Source organism: Pseudopipra pipra, chromosome W, assembly GCF_036250125.1.
Source record: "Pseudopipra pipra isolate bDixPip1 chromosome W, bDixPip1.hap1, whole genome shotgun sequence".
Lineage (NCBI taxonomy): Eukaryota > Metazoa > Chordata > Aves > Passeriformes > Pipridae > Pseudopipra > Pseudopipra pipra.
This window is the reverse complement of record NC_087580.1, coordinates 24,459,557-24,484,278: the sequence shown is the minus strand read 5'-3', so window position 1 is coordinate 24,484,278 and position 24,722 is coordinate 24,459,557. Positions and strand designations below refer to the sequence as shown.

Below are 24,722 nucleotides of genomic sequence, written 5' to 3'. Positions count from 1 at the left end.
GTGTTGGTGCTGTGCTCAGCAGTGGCCAAAACACTGGGGTGTTCTCAACCCCCTTCCAGCTGCCAATGCCAAGCCCAGCCCTGGGAGGGCTGCTGTGGGGAACTGAACTGCAGCTCAGCCAGACCCAACCCAAATATCTCGGGCACATATTCTATAGAATCCATCCTTAGGTGTTGTATGATAGATCTATAAGATATTACAAATAATAAGCAATAATAAGGCAAGTGTCCTCCTTAGGGACACACACTTCAGATACATTCTATTCCATTGACACAGAGCAAGGAATAAACCCAAACTACTCCTGGGGTTTGTTCCCTGGGGGTCTCTGCAGCAGCAAGCACAGCAACACACTGACTGCTCTGAGGTGTGCAGGCATTTGTGGTTCTGCCTGTCTCACACACACACAAAACAGTCTGGGGTAGTGATGCCCTCGGGACCCCCCCCCAACCTTGCTCCATCTAAAGCCATGGAATTTGTCTTTGTTTCCCTTGGGTTCAGGGTCAGGCTGTGCCTGTGTCCAGCCCAGAGGCTCAGAAAAGCATTTCTCCCGTCCCACTGCAATCCTGCTGCAGACAGGACCCAGGCACTGGTGGCACTCGCAGTGAGTATTTCCAGGGGCTCTCTGAAGGAACACAAGTGTCTGAAGAAACCAGCACAAGTGTCCACAAAAGTCCCAGTCCTTCATCTCTGAATGAGCTCGTTCAGCCCTGGAAAAACCATCTAAATTTTATTTCCATGGATGTCTAGAGATGAGTTAAGGGGAGCTCAGACCTTTTGGTGAGGAAGGGCTTGTTAACTCTTGAGCATTTGAACTCAGCCTTTGTTCCTGGTTTCTTCCCACTGTTTCAGAGCAGTTCATTTCCCAGGGTGAAAGCTCTGATTCCCCAGCACAGTCAGGTTCTCCTGAGCTCAGGAGGTTTCACTGGTCTCATTTTTCTCCAGTATTAATTCTGTGCCAAATTCTTGCTTCCTAGGTCAGTGAAATGTCAGAAGATAGAGAATCTCACCTCGATCTTGGAGAGAACACTTGTATGCTTCTTTATTAGATTGAATTCTTCCCTAATAGTTCTGGATGACAGGACACCCATGTGGAAAGTCCCTTTTCTGGTTTTCAGGACTTAAAATAGATGCTTTTCTGATGTCAGTATTTATTGTAGTGTTATTTATTCAACTGTGAGGGTTGAATTGAGTGTTCCTTGCACCTTTAAAAAGTGCAACCTCTTTCATCTATTATTTTAAAAAACATGCATCAAATGTCAGACGACACAAAGACAGCATGTAGAGATAACCCTGATGTAAGTGATGATTCCAGTCTTCCCATGCATGGATAAAAGATTTCCAAGGCTATGTTACTTGGCAGTTCAACATGAACTGGCTGTTTGTTAATCAGAGGACATGAGAAGAACAAAGGAGGGAGAACCAAAATATTGAAAAAGTATTGTATAGCTGGATGTCAAGGGGGACAAGTAACGTGGGGGTGGATGAGATAAAGCAGAGTCACGGAAACAATGAGCCCTAAGAGGGCAAAATTTGTTTCACTTTGTTTCCTGTGACTTGAGTTTGCTGGTAAAGGTGATACCATTTTGTATTCAGGCAGAGAGCATGTTCTGTAAATCTCGTCAGTCCCCTGTTCCTGGTGCCGCAGTAGATGAAGTCGTTGGGTGATGATGTGACACCGCCACAGCTCCTCTGCCTGGGATATTGCTGGAGGCAACAACAAACCTGTGTCCTTGGCACAGGGGAAGGAATTTAGTGCTTGAGGGATTAAATTACACAGGCTCCTCTGTGGATCAGCTTATGCCTGGACAGTAAGAACAGCAATAACATTCCTAATAAAAATGCCAGAGTGAAGGGAGCGGAGGGGGAGCAGAGGCAGAAAAAGGAAGCAGAGAAATGAAAGATGGGCTGGGGCGGTCGGGGGTGGGGGAAGGCAGGCTGGAGAATGCCTTGTTTTGTGCAGCAGCTGTACCAGCTCCACGGCAGATGTCGTGGGAGCTTCTGCCACAGGGACATGCACAAACAGATGGTACCAAAGCTCGGAGAGTGGCTGGGGGCTCTGGGCGTGGCTGCGCTCTCACCTCAAGCCAGGATATCCCAGGGCAGTGGAACAGCAATTCCTGTCAGCTCACAGCAAAGATTATTGGGGTTTGCACTGGGGAAATATTTACACTCCAGTTTCTTCTGGTTTTAGAACTTTGAGCTTGCAGTCGGGTAGAAGGGCTGGCGGGGGAGTGGGAAGAGACCTGTCGGGGTTGACAGAGAACCTGTCAGCAGCCTGGAAAATAGTGACGAGGAATTTAAACTTTTAGGAAATATTTACTGTAATGCCGGACAGAACAAATGTAATGCAGCCCAGACCAAAGGTCACCAATCAAAATGTGTATAGTGTCACCAATAGCATGTCACAGCATGCACAGTGTCTTCAGTGTCACCAATAAGAGTGTGTGCAGTGTCTTCTGTATTACTATTTAAAGTATATACAGTGTTTTATGCTTGAGACTTCTGACCAATTGTGTTGTGGCACGATAGTGTACAAAGAGTATAAAAGAAACACTTGAGAGCAATAAAGAGCTTCCTGATCACCTTACACCTGGACTATGTCTGATATCTGTGTTGCTCTGGCCGTTCCGACTTTATCAACGACAGAGACCCATTTTGAGGGACACATCTCATCCCTCAGTTAGATGGAGCTAAACCCCTGATCTTGCTTAGGAATAGCTGCTGATGCTCAGTTTTCTTCTTTCCCTTCTGCTTTAGTGGGATATTACATTTCACTGCAGTATTTGTGATACAATGGTATGTCAGCTGGAATGGTTTGGTTCTTACAGAAAGCATAAATGCATTTTAAGGAAGGTATTTTTACATGGGTGAGGCCTCCAAAAAAACCCTGAAAACCCAAAAGGTAATATAAGTGCAGAATAAAGTGAACTTTGGGGTTTTCTTTTTAATTCTTGGGTAGAAAAGCCATCACAGTTAGGGACAGCAATTTATTGCATTGCTGGAAAAAACCCCAACCAACAAAGAAAAAAAGAAATCTGAATTTGTTTTCTTTCAGATTTTTTTTTAATCATAATAATCCTTCAAGTGAAAAGGGCTAATTCACTCTTTCTAGAGAAATATTTTAAGTGTGATTATCATAATATCACAGATGCTGAAAAGGTCTAAAATAGGACATTGACCTTGAACGTGTTCCTGTGTTTAGGATGTGGTGCTTAACATTCAAGAGACAACAGAACTGCAACTCATTTATTAAGGTATAACCTCAGAATGTTAACTCTTGCTCTGTAAATACATGCCACAAGGATTGTAGAAAACTTGCAGTATCCCATGAAGCACATGTGGTATTTTATCGGTGTAAATATGGATAAGATTTTCAAGGTTTCTGCTGGCAATACTCCATAACTAAAGTAAGTTTTCTCTTTGGTACTGCACTAGTTTATGATTTAATTTTTACTGACATTCCACCAGTCATATTATTAGCTTCACCAAAGGAAAGGGAAATAATCCTGTATTAATTAAACAGAGCAACTGAATTCCCTCAGTCACCTTATCCTTGGCTGTCTGAGACAGTGATGCACTTCAGTTTCCCTAAAGAAACTTCCACTAAAAAAAGAGCTTGGGGTCATAGTGAGATATTCATATTGAAGGGTGTGCCTGAATTATCTTTAGGGAGGAGACCTTTTTTGGTGGGTGACAGGCAATGTGCCTGTGGCTCCCTTTTTCTGTCTGGGTTTTTTTTCCCTTTCTTTTTGTCAGAGGCTTTGGAAAAGGTGTTTTGTCAAGAGAATAATATTCATTTATAGCAATGTGAACGGTTTCTATCCTGTACCAGTGAAGGCAGTCATCTAAATACCCATACCCATGGCCTTGAAAATAAAACAAGGAGAAAATAGGGAGTATTTGTTTGAGACCAGATAAACTGAATGTAGTTCAGTAACAAGGTAAGGCAATTGCTGTTATTTCACAGAGACATTTTTTGTATGCTGGAACTGAGGGCAGCAGCAAAAGCTAAAAGCCTTGCTCTGGGTATTTGTGAACACACTGTGGGTAAGTTCAAAGGAACATTCAGAGGTTGTGTGGTGTGAGCCTTTTTCCCTCAGATCAAAACAAGGAGTAATTAATGCTCAATACAGCAGATGGCTTTCAAGTCATAACTTGGTCCAGTTTGTCCAGCTGTGTCCAAACAGGTGAGGGAAATCTGGAACTTTAGAAGGGTTAGTTTTTTACCTCATTAGCAAGATATCCAGGGGTGCACCAAGTGCCTGCGAGTGAGGAGCACAAGAGATGAGCAGACAGTGACAATATTGTTCTAATGTTAATGTCACTGGAGCACAGAGTGAGATCACATCTGAGTTATGTTTCTTTAATTAGTGATTGTGAATAAAGAGAAAATCACATATTTGATGACACTTTAGTATTTATTTCACGCTCTGAACAATAAGGTATTTTCCAGCTGGACTTTGAATAAGGTTCCATGGTATATTGCAAATTTCTGTCTCAAGTTAACAGTCTACTTCTTCCCAAAGAAATTCTCAGCAGCTAACACCCTATCATCATCTGGCTCTTTCCCTGATGGTTTGAGCTTGTTGCTCCTTTTGGTAAATACCCATTTGACACAATGCACTAGGCAGCTTCTGCCAAGTGCCACTGAATCTCACTTCTTCCCTTGCCTTGAGGTGGTTGTGCTTTAAGAATCTGGCTCTTCTGAAATGTCTACAGTATTTCAATGGGAAGAAGTTTCAAGATGTACTGTTTGGCACACATGAAAAATTCCCTGCACAGAGAGCCATGGAAATGTAGGTGCTGCTCAGTAATGCCCCTTGACTGGGACAGGCACTGCTGACAATGTTTTCCTTTCCACTGTTTTCTACTGACTCCCTGTGGGAAGATTTTGCACTGTACAGTTTGATAAGTTAGTGCAGATATGTGTTTACAGGCATGTTCTTATTCTGTATTCCTGCATAAAATTCAGTAAACTGATACCTGGCTTGAGCTTTTTCTTTTCCCCATAGTACTATTTTTATTTATTTCTACAGAACAGCTGGAGAAAATGAAGGTACACTTAGCCCCGGGTTACTTACTGCTGTAATCTCTTCACCTTTTTTCTTTTCCCCTCCCCCAAACTTATGGGTAACTGTGAAACCCAAGGTCAGGAATGTGGTTGGAATTTCAGGCCCCAGTCTGGGGGAGGTGACACTTTCCCCAGGGGAAGAAGCCACTGCTTTGTTTGTCAACATGCAAAGGACAGCCCAGGATTTCTGGTTCTCCAAGCAGCAGCACTGGCAGGGAAGAGCTGCTGGCTTGGATGGAAGAGGGTTGAGAGAAAAGTAGTGATGGCTCACAGGGGGAGAGGAAAAACGTGTTATTTGGGGGTGTAAAGCTCGGGGGGATGACAAGCTAACAAGGTAGTGGAAGAGTGGAAGCCAGGAGTGGGAACAGGAAAAGGAGGGCTTAGAGGAGACAGATCAGGACAGGAGAGACCATCATGTTTCAGCCCCTGAATATCAAATCTTAGGAGATAATGAAGGAAAATAGAAATAAAGCTCACCTGTCCTTTGGTGAGTTTCCAAATGGATCAGCTGTCATATTTTAAGGAGGGTGTATTCCAGGGAACTTAACACAGAAAAATGACCACATCAGATGACACATGGATAGGGATTCCTTATGGGTGATTTTTATATAAGAGAACACGTACACATGCAAAGATTTGAAAGCATTTTAGAATAAAAACTATTGAAAAAGGGCCATTTTGGGTATAAATCTATAAATAGTCACTTGGAGAGATACTCAGTACAAACAACATATTTGCATTTTCATGTTTTGCTCCTGTGCACATGTAAATCAGTTTGTAGGACCTGTATTTTGAGTTCATACAGTCATTGTATTGAAGTTCTGATTTGATCCCAAAATCTCTGTTTATCAAACTGTTACTTAAAGAAGATGTTCTAATACAGTACTGTGGGTTAGTACCTCTCATTTTAAAATTTGTTAAAAACAGATTTTTTTTTGTCTCTAAGTCTCTTTTTTTTTAAGTACTCTGTTCTACAGAGTACTTAAATTTTACTCTACATTTCAGAGCTTTTTAATCCAGTGCTCACAAGCAAATCTACATCGTGATTACAGAGTTCCCATTTAACAATATAGAGAGCAGAATGCTACTGGTAATGAAGCTTTTACTAAAGTTGAGTATGGTCATTGTGTTGGTACTTGTTTAATCAGGGACCTTTCATATGACAGAGAAGAACAACTCTGAGCTGGCTCTAAATGAGGCTGAGTTAGTCCACTCTAATCCCTGCACACTTACAGAGCAAATGGATCAGTTCTGGAGCTTTTATTTCTCTTTCTTATATCTAAATACACACACCTAAACATCCAAATATTCGCACAGGGTGTATCTATAACGTAAATATATATATATATGTTACGATGCAGCTCTAATCTGTACAGGAACACACAGAGCTGTATTCGCTCCCAGTTTCACCCATGATGTTAAGTAATAGATTTGAGGGCTCGTTTTGTTAGCAATGGCTTTTTTTGGTTTTATTTAACTAAGTAGAAAAGGAGGCTTTAAATTTTTGAATAGTTAATTATATAATTTTTATGGTTTTATATATCATATTATATATACATAATCAAATTCCAGCCCGCCCGCCCCCTCCCCTTTCCCCCCAAAGCAACTCGCACGACAATGAAAAGCTGAGTTACCCGGAGGCTTCGGCAGCTGCGCTTGGCGTTATTATGGTTTGTTTTCCCCGGCGCCGAGCAGTTCCAAAGGTGAGGGAAGCGGCGGCCAGGACAGCGCGCCGGGAGCCGAGCCCGGCTGCCGCCCCGGCCAAACTCCGCCACCGGCGGCGGGGGTGCAAACTTCGATCCTCTACCTTTGCGGGCAATCCTTCCCCGGGAGCCTGCCAAGGGACCTGCCGAGGTTGGGCCAGGCGGGAAGGCGAGCAGGGAGGGACAGGGAGGGAGGGAGCGCGGGCAGCCCCCACAGCCCCGTCCGGCGGCGCGGGCACGGCCCGAGCTCCGCCGCGGCGGCCGCCGCCGCCTCAGGCCGCTGCCCCGCCCCCACCCTCTGCCCCCGGCGCCTGATTGGCCGCCGCCCCACCAATGGGCGGCCTCGCCGGGCCGGGGGATGCAAATGTCCCGCCCTGCTGCATATTCATGAGCTCGGGGCGGGGCTTTGCGCCCTCGATCAGGGCCCGGGCGAGCTTTTGGTCCCCGCCCGTGCCGAGTGCGCGGGGTCGGCCACGGGAACTTTGCTGTTCCCCGCGGGGCGCACGGAGGGTTTGTCGCCGGGCGCACATGGACTGGGGAGAACTCTGCCCGCCGGAGCCGCTCTCGCCGCACCGCGAGGAAGAGCAGGTACCGCTCCCCGCCCCCAGCCCCCAGCCCAGCGCCGCCCGCCGCCCGCCCCAAACCGTGCCGGGCGCCTCAGCCGTGGGAGGGAGCCCGCGCCGCGCTGAGGCCACGCCGGGAGCGGCCCCGGCGCGGTGGCTGCGACCGGCGCGGTGTGACCGCCCTGCCCGGGGGGGCGGCGGGTGGCACTTGGCGGGGTCCCTCCGCTCCTGCTTTTCCCTGCGGGCACTTTGGAAGGAGCCACAGTTCTTGGCTGGCACCTCTCAGATACCTGGCGGAGCGACCCAGGACAGAGGTAATTTACGCCCCATTGACCCCTAGGAGCTTAATTCACCTCTTTACAGGGGTGCTTAGTGACAGGAATGCACATCTGCTTGGGAGACCCCTGCAAAGTGTCCACCCAAAAACACCGTGAACCTTCAAACACAGCTACTCACCAGCCAGAGTGCTGTTCGTAGCTTAGGACTTAGGACAGTGATTTTTAATGGAATATGTATTTGTGTGTCTTTTTAACGTAAGCATGTTTTATTTCTTTGTTTCAAGTAGACATAATTTTTAAGTATGTATATGGATATTCTTTAGCCCTAATTTCTTCATTGGGATCTTTTCCTGAAAAACTGGTACTTCGATCTCAGTATAAACTACAAATAAAGTGGGAAGAATTTTTCTGAGGTTTTTCTCAAATAGCAGCCTTAGGGAAAGAAGGCCCTCAGATACTTTGGGGGAGCTGTGGAGAGCTGAGCAGGAAGGCTCAGGAAAAGAACAAAACCATCACTGTGCACAAATATGGAAAGATGAAGGAGCTTCGGGAAGCCCTTCACATCTGCAAAGGGTTTAGTCTTTTTTAACAGCTTACAGGAGATGGTGGCTCTGAGCCTCCTCCCCTTCAAATTCAGCTTTTGGTACAGTTGTTTGCAATGGCTTAAGTGCTGAAGGACACGGTGAACCAGATCTAGGAGTTTGTTTTCTGCCTCTTTCGGTTGTTCCTGTGTTGTGCAGAGCCCTTGCTTGTTGGAGTGCTGGTGTCTGTTCCTGGCAGCAATGACAAGGCCGAGTGCAGGAACAAGGAGGTGCTCTGGTACAAACCACTTGTCTGAAGGAAACAGTGTCTTTTAGGACTGTCCCGGTACCTGAGGCACCTGCTGTTCAGATCTGCAGCGGACCTGCTGGTGGGCTACAGTAGGAGCTGTGAGCAGGATGGAGAGAAAAACACCCATGACAAATGGCAAAAGAGAGGCCTCGTCCCCTTCTCCTCACCAGTTGGGTCCTCACTGGGGCAGGCTGGGCAGGACTGGCATGGAATGATGTGACAGGGTTATCACTGTGTCACTGTCAGGCTGAACCTCTGGGTCTGCATTTTCCAGCCCACTGACAGCTGAGGGGAAGCAGTGAGAAGTGGCAAAGCTGCAAATTGCAAGTCAGCCCCAGCAAGACCTGCATTTAAAAATGTCCTTCTAACATTTTCCTTGCCAGCAGCAGTAAGTTGCTTGGCTGGGAAGAGGGATAAAACCACCTTTGGTCTGTGTAAAATTCGGGTTAGGAAACTTGCAAGTACTCCTTGGCTTTTTATTAGAAGCAATGAAAAATGTTGAGCTGCTGTGTTGTCAATCTCATTGTAAATTTGCAAGTTTGTTTTTGAGCTGAATCAAATGGTGATGTAATTACATACTTCTCCTAATTATTGAGAAATTATATACTTCTTCTAATTGCCGAGTAATCACTCTGCTATAACTAGAATTTAATGTTACAGCTAATTGTATAATTACTGAATATTAATATTGTTATTCAGGCAACTTGGAATAGAGTGTTATCCTTTTAATTCATATTCTGTTACTCAAAACTGTCTTTTTAAAATATAGTATAGTTAGCCATTGGAAGAAAGAGTAATAATGGAATAAAAATATCATCAGAGGAAACACATGTTTTCCTTCCAGGTTCAGGTGGTTGAAAATAAAAATATTAACATGTTAAAACTGTACTGTAGATAGAAAAAGTTTAATGTTCTCATGAATTTGGCATATAAATTGCTACTAGGCAGCCCACTTTTATGCTTAAAGTTTGAATCTGTCCCATGTGCCAATCAGTCAACACTAATTTTTAAACTTTCCTACACATCGGAGGGGAAATGTTTTAAAAAATGCATCTTTTTTCCACCGCCAGCTGAGTCCTGAATGTTTCATGTCACTGGGGAAAGTTTCACAAAGGTGCAGAAGGAGGGTTTGATGCACAATTGCAGAGCTGAGTTCAAGGACTGTGGATGCATTTTTGTGGTGCTGGTTGAGCAGCCTGGGTCCATGAGAGTGATGTCAGACAAAATAACTTTGCTCCTGCAGGATTCTGTGTGTGGAATGTGTCAAACGTGGTTGTTCTTCTGGCAGGATGAGAAGTTTTGCCTTCATTGCTGTATCTAAAATGGGGTCTGGGGCTTGTGTAAACTTCAGTGAAATCCCAACTGAATCCCTCAGGCTCCATGAAACCATCCCACCTTCACCCTGCTGGAGTCTGTCCGGGTGCTCTGGTGCTGTGGCACGGTGTCATCCAGGGAGAATTGGAGCAAGAAGGAACTGGGTACAAGGCAGGTTTACAAAGAGTTTTACAAAACTGCCCCCCCTCCACAAAACCTCAGAAAATAAGTTTGTCATGTGTTACCAGAAGAATCACTGCAAACACCCTTTGTGCCACTCTGTGAACACCAAAATCATGGAATTGCCTGGACTTGGACCGTAAGTAAATCAGAGATTGTTTGTAGGAATCCCCAAATTAGAAGAAAATCCAGATCACTCCTCTGTGGTGAAATGTCCTGTGAGCAGGACTGAAATGTGCTGCACACACACGTGTTAGAGCACATCCTGGAAATGTGGGAGATTGGAAAACCGATATCAGATTTAATAACATTTCAGTTTTAACTGCTCATTTAAAACTTGAATAACAATGTGTAAATCCAAGGAGTTTCCCTTAAAAAATTAATTAAAACATTGATTTTCTGGGGTTTTTGTAATTTTATCTTATCTAGCTTTTGTAGAGGACTCAGATGTGAATATTCAATCTGCTGCCTGTGATGATGCCTGACTTCACTTCCAATATTTTTAATAGTTATATACTGTTTAATCTCATTCTCATAGCTGTGATCTTAGACTTGTGTGATTCTGCTGTTGTTTGTAACAGAGAATTTCCTTTGACTTCACTGTGAGAGCTCTGCATGGAATGATGAACAGTAGTAATATTAATCATTTATAGAGTGCTTTATATGTTCGAAATACAGGATAATCTTTAAATGAGCTCAGCTTTGCTCTCAGATATGAGTGAACTCTTCATTGATTTGAAAAAAATTGTGACCTGACATGCAATTTTTTTTTTATTTTCTAATCTTAGTAGGTATTTTGGAAAGGGTTTCTTTAATTTCGTAGGGCAGAATATTGTCTTAAGTGTGAGATCTTAAAAGGTTTGCAGAGGACATGGAGGTTCTGTGGTGTCCTCTGATGATTTCAGCTGATAAACTGAATGCTTCCAATCCTTTTATCTGTGAGGGGACTGCAGGCCGTGCTGGAAAGCAGGTGTTACTGCAGGTGACTTTTTCTGCTCTATGCAATGAGTTATAAATGAGCTTATAAATGAGTTATAAATGAGCTTATAAACTCCTAAGGTGAGCATTTTTCTGGTGAATTCAGAAATTGTTACCAGTGTATCATAGGCACAAGAATTAACACTAATGTTTGGAATTTGCAGTTATCCCACAACTTTTCCAGAAGATCAGTAATTTCTGAGAGCTGGCTCCTGTTTGCAGTATAGAGCAGTCAGCTCTGCAGCTGCAGGGTTGCTTCATGTGTTGGTTGCTTTATTTTCCAAGATTTATTGGTACCGTAAACTGTTGCCAAAAGCAGGAGAAATAATGAGTAATATTTTTTCTCCCCAATAGCCAAAATTTCATGTGTGTGTGTGTTATTGGTATAAATAGCAAGTCTTCTTTTGAGTAGGAATAAGACTTAGTTCCTAAAGACAGTGAATAGTAGCAGACACAAGGTCTAACATTTGTTCTTCTCCCCCTTTCTTGTTTTTTCCTAACAGATAATGCTCATTATTCTGTGGTAAATGATACTCAGATGTTCTGCAGCAGCAGGAAATTCAATGTATTGGTACCATTAAAGGCCTGATTCCATTTTCTAACTTCACAGTGCAAGTGAATGCATCCAACAGCCAGGGCAGCTTGATAAGTGATGCTGTAACAATTGTCAGGCCTCCAGGAGGTGAGTGTGAAAAAGTGCTTTTTCTGTGCCTGGAACAATTCCACAAACACTCTGTTGAACAAAATGTTATTTGTTGTCTCAATTGAGAATTGGAAGTTCAGAAGAATATGTTTGCATTAGTAGTTCTTACTATCAAAATTGTTCTTTTTGGTTTCTAATTTGTCACATGGTTAACTTTAGGAACTAGAGAATGAAAACAGTTGTATAGTTAACATATTGTGAAGGTGAGAGGTGTATCATGTACTTCATTTTTTTCCTGTGAATGGTGGTGTGTTCTATCAGGGACAGCTGATCAAGTCCAAGAATAGAGAGAGACTCACCTGCATTTTGGAACCTTTTTTAGAATAGAAGCTGAAAGTGCTGACAAGGAGCACTCACTGAATAGATTTAGAGAATTTGTTTAATAATAGTAATATAAACCACTGGCAATATAGTGAGCCAGAATCCACCAAGTTCTTTAGTTGTAAGAAAGTCAGTTCCAATGTGCTGATTTACAGTGACTGAGGCTCCAAACCCCTCTGGCTGTTCTCTTCATAACAGTTGGAAATAAGGGAATTGAGCAAATACACCCTGAACACTGTGAGTGTTTTGTTCTGTGGTTTTGTTTCGGTTGGTTGTTGGTTTGTTGGTTTTTTTTGTCAAGAAAGGTTTTCCATTTCTAGCTGGTGTAGGTGTGTCCCTTTTGCATTCCCTTTTCATGGCCATCCTCCAGAATTAGCTTTGGTTGAATAAATGCCAATGGAAACAATTAATTTAAGCCAGTTTTGAATTCTAATGTGAGAGCCCAACAAATCTTGATCTTGAGAGATATGTAGGTGTAGCTGTTGAGTAAGAAGAGTGTAGAGTGACATCCATACCATTTTAAAGGAAAAGAAAAACAAAAACAAAGAAAAAACCAATCCCATAAACCTTAGAGCTCAAAAATACAGTTAAACTTGAAACAGTTTGCTTGCAAACAGATGGATTAGGTTTGGGTCCAAACCAGCAGAAAGACTTCAGGAAAGTGAGTAAATCCAATACAGAGTTTGTGTGACAGATTACTGAGAAATAAGGAAAAGGTCAGTCTCCAGCACAGTTTATACTTTTTCAATTTTATTGTCAAGTTGCAGCTAATGTTAACAAATAGACTTTGTTATAGAATAATAAAACTGCATCTGAGTTTCACTGCTCATTTAAGACTGAGCAGTAAGACAATGTTATTTCTAATTGCAGTGCCACATTTTAATTTTGCACAGCAAAATTTGGTAGTGAAAATGTTACCAAATGACAAAGTAAAGGATCTTTAAAGGTAAGCAAGGCTGTGCACAGGTTTATGACAGCCATTCAGACAGACTTTCTTTCATCATTACATTGTTGTTTATGGCTTATTAATATAATATAATAAGACACGACCCAGCAGCTCAGATGGCAAGCAGCCAAATCTCTTTAGTGAAAGGAAAATGCCCCCTTAAATACCCTTCAGGGGACAGGTGACCCACCTGCCCAGTGACAGCACAGCACACACTGCTCTTGTGCCTCAGTGGGCTGTGCAGGGACTCCAATCCCCAGAATGCATCCCCTGCATCCCTGGGACACCCCTACAGGAGAGGGGCTCAAAGGCTTTCCTGAAGTCAGGAAAGGCACATCCACAGCCTTTCCCTCATCTAATGAGGGGGTCATTTTGTCATAGAGGAAGACCAGGTTGCTCAGGCAGGACCTGCCTTTCCCATCCCCACGCTGGCTGGGCCTGATCCCCTGGATGTCCTGCCCATGCCATGGGATGGTCCACTTGGGTGCATCCCTTCTGGGCCCAGGGCCTTGTGGGGGTGTCATTGGCAGGGCAGGTCACTGAGCATTTCCTGCTGGATTACAGGGGCTTCACTCAGCTCCCCATCACCAACTTCCAGCCCTGGGATCTGGGGATCCTGAGGACAAGTGGTTTCAGTGGTACAGACTGAGGCAAAGGAGGCATTAAGTCCCTCAGCCTTTTCCTCCTTCCCTGACACTGGGCTGCCCTCTCCACCCAGCAAGGGATGGAGACTCTCCCAAGCCCTCCTTTTGCTGCCCATGGATTCAGAGACACATCTTTTGCTGTCTTTAAGTGCGGTGGCCAAATTCTGTTCTGGTTTGTCCTTTTCCCTTTGAATTTTCTCCCTACATAACCTCACCACATCCTTGTAGTCTCCCAAGTTTCCTGCCCCTCCTTCCAGAGGTGATAAACTCCCCTTTTTCCTTGAGTTCCAGCCTAAGTTCTCTGTTTGACCAAGTCATGCTTTTTGCCCCTGGCTTGTCTTAGGGCACATGGGCACAGCTCCTGGAGCTTTGAGATTTCCTTCTTAAAGCACCTCCAGCCTTCCTGGACTCCTTTGCCCTTCAGGACTGACTCCCAAGGGACTCCAGCAATCATTCTCCCAAACAGGCCAAAGTCTGCCTGCCCTCACTCCAGGGTGTCAGTTCTGCTGCCTCCTCCTTCCTCCACCCAGAATGGAAAACTCCATCATTTTGGGGTCTCTGTGCCCCAGACGGTTCCGACCACCACCTCCCCCACCAGTCCCAGAATCATGGAATGGTTTGGGTGGGAAGGGACCTTAAAGACCATCTTATTCCAACCCCTTGCCATGGACAGGGACACCTTCCACTAGACCAGGTTGCTCAGAGCCCCATCCAACCTGGCCTTGAAAAACTTCCAGGGATGGGGCAGCCAGAACTACTGTGAGAAACCTGTGCCAGGATCTCACTACCCTCACAGTCAAGAATTTCTTCCTAATATCCCATCTAACCCTTCCCTTTCTCAGTGTGAAGCCATTCCCCTCGTCCTGTCACTCCAGGCCCTTGTCCAAAGTCTCTCTCCATCTTTCTTGTTGGCTCACTTCAGGCACTGGAAGGCCACAATTAGGTCAGCCCAAAGCCTTCTCTTCTCCAGGCTGAACAATCCCAATTCTCTCAGCCTTTCCTCCCAGCAGAGCTGCTCCATCCCTCTGATCCTCTTGCTGCTCCCCTCTGGACTCGCTCCAGCAGGTCCATGTCCTTCCTGTGCTGGAGCCCAGAGCTGGAGGCAGCTCTGCAGGGGTGACAACATTACAGCCCTGTGTGTTCCAGCAAGGACACTGTGGAACCTCCTGGAGTAAAGGGGCCATTGTGACACTGCAGGGCCTTCCGGAGCCAAAGGAACCCTGGGACACTGTGGAACCTCATGGAATCAAGGGAGCATTGTGACAATGTGAAAACTCATGGAATTAAGAGGCCATTGCGACACTGCAAGGCCTCATGGAACCAAAGGAACCCTGGGAGACTGTGGAAACTCATGGAATCAAGGGAGCATTGAGACACTCCAGGGCCTCATGAAATCAAAGGAATGCTGGGACACTCTGGAACCTCATGGAACCAAGGTGTGTATTGGCCAATTTACGGCTCTTAGAGAGCTGGGTTTGTGAGGTCCTGAATTGGCATGTTAGTGATAAAAGACCTTATTGTTTAGAGGAGAACCATTATGCTATCTGTAACAGGGAAGGGACTAAGCCAAAGGGAAAACACAGGTTCGAGAGATACTGGTACGTGAATAAACCAAACACTGTTGCTAGTTGGCAAAAAATAATAGCTATTTATTAGGAAAAGGTGGCAAACAAGGAAAAAGGGAGAAAACAAAACAGGCACCTGAGGGAGAAGGATTGGGGCGGAGGAAAAAGTGCACCAAAAGACCCTAGGAAGAAGGCTCCCCCCCCCCCATACTCACCAAGGTATCACCTGTAAACAAGTCTTAACCCATCCTAACCAATAAGGAAATCCCTCTGCAGCAGCTGCGGGTTCATGGGGGGTGGCAGGCTCCCACTTCAAGCAGGCGTCCCCGCTGAAAGCAACTTGGTCCATCGTGAAGAGCCGGCCCCCACCCAAGAAGCGTCTCTGCTTTTTTATAAAGTTTTTGAGAGCACCTGCCCCGGAGAGGTGTGGCCAGCACCGCCCCATCAGGGCTCTGAATCCCACCCCTTCTGTTACGTAAGTGCACCCCTCCTGCGCGTGCGTGAGCACCTTGGAAAGTCCCCCACGCAGGCGCAGTGATTTTGGGGGGGTCTTCCCAATTGAGTCTGGGGGATGGCCTTCAGCACCATCATCATCACTTTGTCCTCCAACTGCCCCTGACGAGCAATTGACCAATCACAACAGACCAATTAAAACAGTTTACACAGAAGCTCTCCCTCCAAGGCCAAGTTCACTGGTTTATCAGAAGACTTGGCAGGAGAAAATATAAACTAACTGCAGGTGGCTAAGGCCAAACACAGACCAAAAAAATAACATCCCAACTTCGTCCGGATACACTATCATTTGGTTAGGAGCAAGTACGCATACTTGCTTATTCCCTCTAAGGGAGAAAAGAAAGTAAGTAGACTCTGATAAAGATCCAGAGCCTTGGAATTCCTCTCCACCTTACATTCCACCTTATAATGAAGAGAGTATAGTGACACCAAGTGCTCCAGTGGAGTCGAGACCCGCCATTTCATCCCCTCAAGGGCGGGAAACCCCCATTTTACCTGCACAAGGGCGGGAAACCGCCATTTTGTCTTCAGAAGGGCGGGAAGCCGCCATTTTACTTGCACAAGGGTGGGAAGCCGCCATTTTACCACCTGCCTCTGCATACACACCAGTAAAAGAATCCCGTGAGTTGCTTTTAGATTCAAACATGACATCAACCCCTGGAAATATCGAAAACCTCCTTCCACAAACACAACTATATCCCCTCAGAGAGACAGCTTTAACAGGGAGACAAGGAGGGATAGGATTTGTATCTGTGCCCCTCAGCTCTGGAGATGTAAGAGCCTTTAAGAAAGAAATGGGGAATCTGTTAGAAGACCCCATAGGGGTTTCTGAAAGATTTGACCAATTTCTAGGACCCAATAGTTACACCTGGGATGAGATGCAGGCTATATTGGGTATTTTATTTACTGTAGAAGAAAGGGGAATGATTAGGGTAGCTGGTATGAGAAATTGGAATAGAAGACATCAACAAGGCCCAGCAGCCGATACGAAATGGCCTGTTGAGGAGCCCAAGTGGGACAATCAAAGAGCAGCTGACAGGGCTCAGATGGATGATTTGAGGAGTATAATAGTGCAGGGTATATGGGAATCTGTCCCTAGGGGACAGAATATAGACAGAGCATTCAAAAAATATCAGAAGAAAGATGAGTCTCCAACAGATTGGTTAGAAAGACTGAGAAAAAGTTTTCAGTTGTATTCAGGAATGGATCCCAAAGATGATGCCATGGGACAGGCAGTACTTAAACTCAGGTTCGTGCAGGGATCATGGGAAGATATTAGGAAAAAGCTAGAAAAGAACAGGGACTGGCAAACAAAAGGTTTGGATTTGTTGCTGAGGGAAGCTCAGGAAGTGTACGTTAGGAGAGATGAGGTAAAAGAGGAAGAAAAACAGAGGAGAAGACATTCAGAGAAAGCAAACAAAAATCTTAGTAGCAGCTATTAGAGGAGAACAGAAAAATAACAAGGAGCAGGAAAGGAAAGAGTCCTTTAGATCTGATGAGCGAGAACAGCAAAGATATAGAAAAGTAAATTTCAGGGAAATTGAATGTCATTACTGTGGCCAGAAGGGACATATGAAGAAGGACTGTAGAAAGAGGCTACAGGACGAGCAGGTCTTTTTAGAAGACTGAAGGGGTCAGGGGCTCTATTTGCTGGGGACCCGGAAAAGCACAGAGCCCATGATAAAATTAAAAGTGGGTCCTCAGCAACAGGTTATAGAGTTCCTTGTGGACTCGGGGGCAGAAAGATCCACCGTCCAACAACTGCCCCAAGGATGTATAATTTCAACAGATAAAGCTCAAGTCATTGGAGCAAAGGGGGAGCCCTTTAGAGTCCCAATAATTAAAAATGTTGAAATAGAGGCTCCCAATAAGTTTGCCTTGGGAACCTTTCTATTGGTTCCAGAGGCAGAATATAATTTGTTAGGAAGAGATTTAATGATTGAGTTAGGAATTAATTTAGAGGCATCAGAACGAGAGTTGAAAGTAAAAATCTATGCCCTTACAGCAGAAGATGAGACAGTCCAGAAGTGTGGTATACCCCTGAGACCACAGGAAAATTGAATATTGAGCCCTTTGAAATATCAGTGAGGGATCCAGACAAACCTATTAGAGTGAGACAATATCCAATCCCCAATGAAGGAAAAGTCAGCCTTAAGCCTACTATAGAAAGACTGTTGGCACAAGGATTGTTAGAACCTTGTATGTCTCCCCATAATACACCCATCTTACCAGTTAGAAAGCCTGATGGGACCTACCGATTAGTACAAGACCTAAGGGAAGTAAACAAGCGAACACTGACAAGGTTCCCAGTAGTTGCTAACCCATACACCTTACTGAACCAAATTTCCCCAGAACACCAATGGTACAGTGTGATCGATTTGAAAGACGCTTTTTGGACTTGTCCCCTTAGTACAGAGAGTAGAAATTACTTCGCCTTTGAGTGGGAAGACCCGGATACCCATAGAAAACAACAACTGAGGTGGACAGTCTTACCTCAAGGGTTTACTGAGTCACCAAATTTGTTCGGGCAGGCCCTAGAACAGCTATTAGAGTCCTTCAAACCCCGTGAAGGAACAGTTTTGGTACAGTATGTTGATGACTTACTAATAGCTGGAAAAGATGCTGAAACTGTAAGAGACAAGAGCATCAGACTCCTGAATTTCCTGGGTGAAAAGGGCCTGAAAGTGTCCAAGTCCAAGCTGCAGTTTACAGAAGAGAAAGTAAAATATCTAGGGGATTGGTTAAGTAAAGGATGTAAGGGACTGTATCCTGAAAGGGTAAAAGGAATATTGTCTATGCCTACACCTAAGAATAAAAGACAGATCAGGCAAATTTTAGGTCTCTTAGGATACTGCAGACAGTGGATAGAGAATTACAGCAATAAAGTAAAATTCTTGTATGAAAAATTAGTTAAAGAAGGATTGGTGAAGTGGAGTGACGAGGACGAGAGCAGGTTAGAAAGACTAAAAGATGATTTGATAAATGCCCCAGTGCTTAGCCTTCCCGATATCAGGAAACCTTTCTATTTATTCGTAAATGTAGAGAATGGAACAGCTTATGGGGCATTAACACAGAAATGAGCTGAGCATAAGAAACCTGTGGGTTATTATTCTAAAATTCTAGATCCAGTTAGCAGAGGTTGGCCTACCTGTTTACAAGCAATAGTGGCTACTGCGCTATTGGTGGAAGAGGCTATAAAAGTCACTTTTGGAGGAGACTTAAAGGTGTACACTCCTCACGATATCCGGGGAGTATTGAAACAAAGGGCAGAGAAGTGGCTGACTGATAGCTGGTTATTAAAATAGGAAAGTATTCTGCTGAACACTTCTAAATTAGAACTAGAGGTAACTCATTTGCAAAACCCAGCTCAGTTCCTGTATGGTGAACCCCAAGGGAGTGTGGTACATGATTGCACACAGGTCATAAGCCTCCAAACTAAAATTAGAGAGGATCTGGAAGAAGAAGAGTTAAATATAGGTGAAAAACTGTATATTAATGGGTCATCTAGAGTTGTAGATGGGAAGAGAAAATCAGGCTATGCCATAGTGGATGGAGTTACTCTTCAAGTTAGGGAGTCTGGATCTTTGAGTAGTACATGGTCAGCCCAAGTGTGTGAACTATATGCTTTATTAAGATCTCTGCAGTTGTTGAATGGAAAAACAGGGACTATATTTACAGATTCAAAATATGCCTTTGGAGTGGTCCACACTTTTGGAAAGATATGGGAAGAACGTGGGCTAACCAATGCAAAGGGCAAGGGGCTAGTTCATGAGAGTCTAATTCGAAAAGTTCTAAAGGCTTTGAGAGGGCCAAAGCAGATTGCAGTAGTGCATGTACGAGGTCACCAAAAAGGGTTAAAAGTTGCAGCCAGAGGAAATAATTTAGCTGATGCTGAGGCAAAAAGAGCAGCTTTGTTAGTGATAAATGAGCAAAATCAGAAAGTGAGCAAATTCCTAAGTCTTTTAGTAATCAGGAGAAAGAAAAGTTATTGCAAGTTGGTGCAAGGGAGGAGCAAGGGAAATGGTTGCTATCGGATGGAAGAGAAGTGATCCCTAAGGGCCTTGCTCGCAAGATTATAGGTAAATTGCATGAGCAAACACATTGGAGTACCCAGGCCCTGGTAGATCATTTTGGAAATAGATATGTATGTGTCGGAGTATATGATATAGCAAAGAAGGTTCTAGAAGGGTGTTTGACTTGTAAGAAAGTAAACAGAGGGTATTTGAGAGAGAAAATTAAAGGAGGAAGGGAACTAGCAAAAAGACCGTTCGAGAGGATACAGGTTGACTTTACAGAATTACCAAAAGTGGGAAGATATCAATACTTATTGGTGTTAGTAGACCATTTGACACACTTTGTGGAAGCCTTTCCTACTACTCGATGCACAGCTAAAGTTGTATCCAAAATCTTGTTAGAAGAAATTATTCCTAGATACAGTGTAGTCAATGTAATAGACTCAGACCGAGGGACTCACTTCACTTCAAAGGTGATTAAGGAAGTAACAGAGTTGCTGGGAACCAAGTGGGAATATCACACCCCTTGGCATCCACAGAGTTCAGGAAGGGTAGAAAGAATGAACGGAGAAATTAAGAAACACCTGACCAAAGTGATGTTAGAAACAAAGATGAATTGGGTAAAGTGCCTTCCTTTAGCACTACTGCATATCAGGACTCAGCCTCGGGTGGACACAGGGATTTCACTGTTTGAAATGATGTACAGCATGTCCTATGAATTTGGAGCCCCAATAGATAATCCAAAGGTTGAAGATACCCTCCTAAGAGAGTATATCATTGAACTGATGAAAAGGAGACAGGAGTTAAGGAAAAAGGGACTTGTAACTCAAAGACCACCTTTAGACATATCCATACACAAATTTCAGCCGGGTGACAAGGTATTAATTAAAACATGGAAAGAAACATCTTTAACTCCACGGTGGGAGGGGCCTTTTGTTGTTCTTCTCACCACAGATACAGCAGTAAGGACAGCTGAGCGAGGGTGGACCCATGCGTCAAGAGTGAAAGGACCAGTGAAAGATTCTGAGTGGAAAATAACATCGAGTCCCAGAGACCTGCAGATGAGGATTAAAAAAGAGTACAGCCAACAGATGAACCTTGATGGAGAGGTTGTAAGATCTAGTCTGTATACTTTCTTTCAGATACCCCAAGGACAGATTTTAAGGAGAGTGAACTTTGTTTCCTGGAACTTGGAGGGACTGCCTGAGCAGACAGGAGGCTCAGGACTGTATAGGATAGCTGGAACTCAAACTGTTTTACCTTTCTGTTGTGAGGTAGAAACGGACATACCAGAAGGACGTGACCCACATGGAATACCCTGTATAAAGCACCCTGAGTCCACTCATTATAGCTGGGTGGTATGTAAATGCAAGAAGTGTGGTAAAAAGTGGCGCTGTGTATCAATGAGGACAACCTTATTGTATGAAGTGTAGGACAAGCTCCACAGAATCTATAAGAGAACAATTGGCAAGTGCTGAGATTATAAAAGCATTCTGTGGTTGGGAGTGGTTAGTCCCAGAGACTTGGGAAATTTACGAAACCAATTGGAACAGGGCACTAATAAAATTGTGCTGAACCAGATTTTCCTGGAAATTGGCAAAACCAAGTCAAAGGAGATATGTTGAATTGTTAGGATTAATTAATAGAATCCAAAATCTCAGATGAGTCTCAGCCTGAATCAGTGGAGGAAAATTAAGTAGATTGAGTCTATCCCCTGAAGAGTATCACTGCTGCCGAGAAGAACCTAAAACCTCGTTGTTCCCTGCACAGGAACAGACGAAGGAAGGCAGAGAGATAAACGTGTGGGGAAAGTGACTCAAAGTAGAGACCACTGAAAGCAAAGGGAAGAGACTAAAACGAAAATGGAGCAAAATCTGGTGTTCATCATTATTGTAATAGCTCTTACAAGTTCTCTGGGATATGCCCACCAGCCATTTGAGTGGACCTTAATCAGGTCAAAAGATTCAAAAATTGTCCGGAAAACCATAACAGCCATTGGTCCAAAATTTAATGTGACAGTGTGCGAACTATTGATGGCAAGCATACCTCGGGAATGCGGCAAGGGGGGTGGAAAACCCTCTATTACAGTAAATAAGGGAACCACATACTGGTGTCCAACTTCTAATTCAGGGAAGTCATACTGCAATTATCCTGGGCATTACCACTGTGGATACTGGGGTTGTGAAACCATAGCCACTGCCTGGAGACCTGAAAGACCAGACAGGTACTTGCAAGTACAATGGGGACACCCACATTGTGAGCCTCCTGCATTTGGAGGATTTGTACTCCATAATGAACCCTCTAATTGTGAGTACCTACAGGTGCAGGTCCTGAATCATGAGGACCGAGGGTGGTTCACTGGACGAACGTGGGGAGTGAGATTAGACAGGCTATCCGCAGGGAGGGTTATGTGTGACCCTGGGGGAAGAATGTTGCTTCTATGCTAACCACTCAGGAATCAATGACCAAACTACGTGAGGGGATATTACAAAGGAAAAGAGAAAAGGATGCTTCACAAAGCTGGTTGGATACCTGGTATAATCAGTTTCCTTGGCTAACAACTCTAATCTCAACCCTAGCAGGTCCTTTGGTAATGTTGTTTGCTTCATTAATTTTTGGACTATGCATTCTCAATAAGGTTATGAAATTTGTTAAAAGTAGACTTGAAACTGTGCAATTACTAACAATGAAACAGCAATATGAAGACATGAGTGGGAAGTCTTCTAGCAAAGATCAGACCTCTCTCTTAGAAGTGGCTAGGGAGGTAGTGAATGAATTTGACCAGCAAATTTACGAGGAAGTTAGGAGGGGGGACTGTTATAAGTGATCTAAAGAAATTTGCTGCTCAAAATGGGAAAGAGTTAATAAAGTTGCTGTATTGTGTTAAATGTCTTGTTAGAATCATAAGTTAACGTGTTGTACAATGCCTAACCACAAGTTTTGTAAGCTGCGGAATGATTAACACAACGCAAGAATGATTTAGCATATTGTATTTTGAAGTTGTTTGTTCTAAGCATATTAATAGGAACCAATATGGAGGGGTAGACCACGAGGAGTCCGAGTGATCAACTGTCATCCTGATGGAAATTTCCAGGACCACGGCCTCATAGAAATCAATGACTTTGAGATTATTGGTGGACACCCCCCAGCAATGGCGATTGCCCGCGAAAGGAGGAACCAACCCCAAGTTGGCCCGCGAAGAGGGAACCAAGCAGGATGCAGCCCGCAAAACCTCCACCAATGGACTAATGACATGACTTGGGGGGGAGGTGACAACAGAGGGTATAACAAGTGCTGTTTCTGTTCCTCTTTGCGGACTGTGGCAGGAACTGAGGTTTCCTCCGGTCGCCCGGTCGCTAGCTGTTTTTGCTTGTTGGCATTAATAAATCTTTTTATTACCTTGCAACCCAAATTATAGCCTCGTTTCATCGATCACAACAAGCCACTTTCCTTGCAGGTTCTGCACTTGGTTTCTGCCTCACCCCTCCTTCAGCAGCCTGGGAGGGGTTGTACAATTTTGACCTTTGTTGTTCCTCCCTCTCCCATCCCAGTGCCCCCCAAACAGCCCTGAGCCAGCCGGGAGGGACAGGATCTGCTGGGCCAGGGCCTGGGACTCAGACCTTGGCCTTTATGCTCCACAAAACAAAGCCAGGCTTTGCTCAGCATTGCAGGGGCCTGCCCAGAGCCTTTGTCTGCCTGCACTCCTGATCTCCAAGGATCTGCTCAAAGGAGTCCCTGGGGGGGCTTTGTCAGTGCCTGCCCTCAGTGGGGCCCAGCAATGCTTCAAGGCACTTGCAGTTTGGCTTCTGACTTCTTGAGCAGCTTCTTCAATCTTCACTCAGTACCTGAGGATGATGGACTCATCTCTAAACACACCATGGAGCTCATTAAAACAAAGAAAAAAAAATCATTTATTTTCTTTTAATTGTCTTCAAGTCTTCAAGACATCATCATCTAATTGGAGTTGTTTTGTAGTTTAGCTAAGGAGGAAAATTTTAAAGCGGTCCTCATGAAAAATATGTATTTTTTATGGAAGGGAGTGATTTACACAGAGACTTGGGATACAAGAGGGTCAGAGTACAAAAGATTTGGATCCAAAGACAAGGGGGTGTTATAGTCAATAGACCAGAAATATTTTAATTTAAAATATATTGAAATTTTAATAAAGGCAAATGAGCAAAACAGCACGCTGGGTGACCGGGGAGTCTCTGCTCCACCAACAGTCCGCAAGCGCAACAAGCCAAAACCCCACTTTTTATACCCTCCTTGATCTCCTCCCCCTCAGTCTCTTTCGATCTTGTCACTGGTTTCCACTTCGCGGGCTCTCCCAATATTGGTTCCTGTTTCGCGGGCTTCATCCTGTTGCTAGGGGGTTAGCCGATAGTTTGGTTACTCCACAGTCCTCGGAGCCCGCCTTGTCAAAATTTGCAGATGAAGGCGATAGGTTCCCCTTTCTGGTTTCTGTGGTCAATCCCCTTCTTGTTTTTCTTTTACTTTTCTTCCCTCTAAGTACACTTAGAACAAACACTTGCAAAATAACAAGATATAACATACCATTTTAAAACAGCATTGCGGTTTGCCATTTAGCATAACAGGATATAACGTCATTTCAACACAGCATTACAATTAGCTATTGTGGTTCCCCTCTTGTAACTTCTCATTTTGCAGTCTAAGCAAAGGCCTTAACAATTGCAAACCTTATTCTATTAAACTTTATTTGATAAGCAAACTATTAATTTCATTCTTCATCAACCATTACAGGGGCAAAAGAGATTAGTAGCACTTAATCAGTTATCAAGAGATTCAATAGCATTTATTACAAATTTAACAGTGACTGAATTATTCAAAATAACAACATTCACACCACAGTCAATTCACCAGAGGGATTTTATCTCCATCAATGGTACGTAGAGGTTCTTTTTGAGCAGGGCCAAGTCAACTGGTAGAGTTAACTAACTAGGTTTGTGTGATGCCTTAAAGCTTTCTGGATATTTTTTATTTTACATTTTGAAAGTAGTTGTGTAGTAAATGTAGATGATAATGTAGCTGTATTATATGCTACCCTTTAGCATTGTAGTTTATACAGACCCAACCCTATG

At 44.0% G+C, this 24,722-nt stretch overlaps 2 long non-coding RNA genes across 3 annotated transcripts; one reads left to right on the top strand and one right to left on the bottom strand.

The window, feature by feature from the left end:
• Positions 1-321: 321 nt before the first annotated feature.
• LOC135405692 (uncharacterized) lies at positions 322-7,075 on the bottom strand. Of its 2 annotated transcripts, XR_010425951.1 has the most exons (4): positions 6,706-7,075; positions 5,549-5,613; positions 2,079-2,243; positions 322-1,801 (listed from the first exon to the last, which is right to left on the bottom strand). It is a non-coding gene; the product is annotated as an uncharacterized LOC135405692 (long non-coding RNA). The 2 variants fall into 2 exon arrangements; XR_010425950.1 differs by having other exon boundaries at positions 322-2,243; positions 6,706-7,071.
• Positions 7,076-7,190: 115 nt separating this feature from the next.
• LOC135405700 (uncharacterized) lies at positions 7,191-12,776 on the top strand. Its single transcript, XR_010425959.1, has 2 exons — positions 7,191-7,362; positions 11,422-12,776. It is a non-coding gene; the product is annotated as an uncharacterized LOC135405700 (long non-coding RNA).
• The last annotated feature ends 11,946 nt before the right edge of the window (positions 12,777-24,722 follow it).